Source organism: Cariama cristata, unplaced genomic scaffold, assembly GCF_000690535.1.
Source record: "Cariama cristata isolate BGI_N322 unplaced genomic scaffold, ASM69053v1 scaffold1743, whole genome shotgun sequence".
Classification (NCBI taxonomy): Eukaryota; Metazoa; Chordata; class Aves; order Cariamiformes; family Cariamidae; genus Cariama; species Cariama cristata.
In genome coordinates this window covers 136,590-138,801 of record NW_009606460.1, presented here as the reverse complement: position 1 = coordinate 138,801, position 2,212 = coordinate 136,590, and the positions used below count along the sequence as shown (strand labels likewise).

General features: G+C 41.5%; 1 protein-coding gene across 1 annotated transcript in view; it reads right to left on the bottom strand.

Annotated features, from left to right (window-relative positions):
* Positions 1 to 2,212, bottom strand: part of SRGAP1 (SLIT-ROBO Rho GTPase activating protein 1) — a 70,712-nt gene that overhangs the window by 4,752 nt on the left and 63,748 nt on the right. The gene's annotated exons all lie outside the window — the stretch shown is intronic.

The window sequence follows — 2,212 nt, the reverse complement described above, 5'->3', positions numbered from 1 at the left end:
TGAACGTCTGTCTGCAGGGAGCTTCAGAGCTGTGCCTGGACATCAGTGGGACAGCTGTGATTTTAACAGCCTCTAGTTTCTTCTGCACAAAACCAAAGGCACCTGAGCTCAAAGAGATTAAAAACTCGTCATCACAGTCTCAAAGCATAAAGAAAAACCTGTAAAATACAGGTTTAAAAATCACACACTTTGTTGATTCCAGTAACTCAAGAGTCCCCGAAATGACAAATTTCTTTACATAATCAGAGCAATATTTAGATGGAAATTAACATCTGGGCTAATGACTAGCAGAGCAACTTTCTGTCTGGTGCAAATTAAAATTGTTGAGGTTGTAATTCCCCAAAGAACCGAGCTGGTAATGAAAGCCACTGTCCCTTTATGACAGCATTTTGCACAGGAATGTCTTTTTAAATTTAACTTCAGCCTGCAGCATGAAAATGTAATACTAGCGCCTTTATCGAGGTTATAGCTTGCAGTTCGTTTTTTTTAATAAGTTGCCCAGCCTGCAGAAGGCTGTCTTGTGGTTTGGTGCTTCTGCAGTCACACTAAGAGCTCATCAGTGACAAACTGCAGGGTGTTTAGGAGTTATAAACTCCGAAACTTTCCAGAGATGGCATACAGTGGTATGGGGAATTCACCGTTACAAATGCAAAAGTAATGTATGCTGAGAGAAATGACTTTGATTATAAAAATGCAAAGCAGAATCTAGCAATAAGAGTATTAATTCCTGAAAATGCATCCCTGCTGGCTGGCTCACTGGCAGGCATTCCCTGGTGGGTGGGTGCGGGGTGACAGGTTTCTCAGTTTTATGTTTTTAAGCAAAGAAAACGTAAAGATGATATAGAAAGAAACATCCTGGAAAACAGACCTTTAATGCTGGTGTGTATATTCTAATATACAATCTTGTTTTCATTTCTAGATAGGCTGTCTACAGTTTATCTCTAACAGAAAGTACAGATGTGCCAAGCAACTGTAGGCACGGATGGAAAGACACTACTGCCAAATGAAAAGAAATAAAACTAAACATGCCTGTTTATCCTGCCTCATGCTCAAGCGGGCAACATTAAATTGAACGGCAGTAACGTAACACTGACAAAAGAACGCTGTTTTTACACCTATCATGCACCTTGCTTGTGGAATTCATTAAAAGGTGGTATTACTGGGATCAGGTAGGATCGAAAAGGAGCAGATGTTTGCATGAGCACACTGGTCTCAGACTGCCGGTAAGTTAGGGGTTATGGAAGAGTGGGTCAAGAATTCAGAAGCAAAAGCTCCCGGGTTTCAGAGAGCCAGGCACTCACTAAGGGGTAATACTTTAAAACGCAAAAAACCCCAACCAAGCAAAAAAACTTCACAGCAAGTAAGAAAATCCCAAATTTCCTGTACATATTTTCCTTTGACATTCTCTGAAGTCAACTGATAATGGTCACGGGTACTGGGTTGATTTATAAACCCCTACACTGATTAGCTATGGGATTTCCCGTTTGTCATTTCAACAGACCATATAGTATCCCACCATTCAGCGTACAGGTCTTCTTATTTACAAACTGACGGACTAAACTAGAAACAGTTCTCTCTCCCTCAGAGGAACGACACTGATCTAAGTGTGGTACACGACGGCAATCAGGTTTTTGTCTCCTTCTGTCGCCCACAAGACCCACCGACTTTCTCAGAGCTCTGAGGGAAGCAGCCCCCCCGGCAGCAGCTGCACGAATCGGTAATGTACCCGTAAAGTTTGTTAGATTGCCTGGGTGACAGATCCCACCTCCTCGGGGGGGTGGTGATGGTGGTGTGCCCAGTATATCTCACACAGTTTTCTTAACAAAACCAAAAATAAGTTCAGACAGGTTTTACTATTTTGAAAGGGGCATTTTCTTTGCTTGAATGTTGCTTTTACATGGAGAGACCTTTCCTATAGGAAACAGTACCACGACTGTACTTAAACAGTAATTCACCTTGTTACAAGTCAAGCCTTAATAGTTAAACCCAAAGTACCATGACAGTTACTCCCAGAAATAAATGCATTTTGAAAAGTTAAGCCATTTAATATCAAGGTTACTGAATGACAGAAAAACATTTCCAAAAAAACCCCCAAAGGTGATGAAAGGTACATTTGGGATCTGTAACTCAAATTCCGTGTGGTACCGAATGTCTGACAGTCAAATTGACAGCTCGGAGGGAAATGTAATTGCACTGCTCTGTCCATACCCGC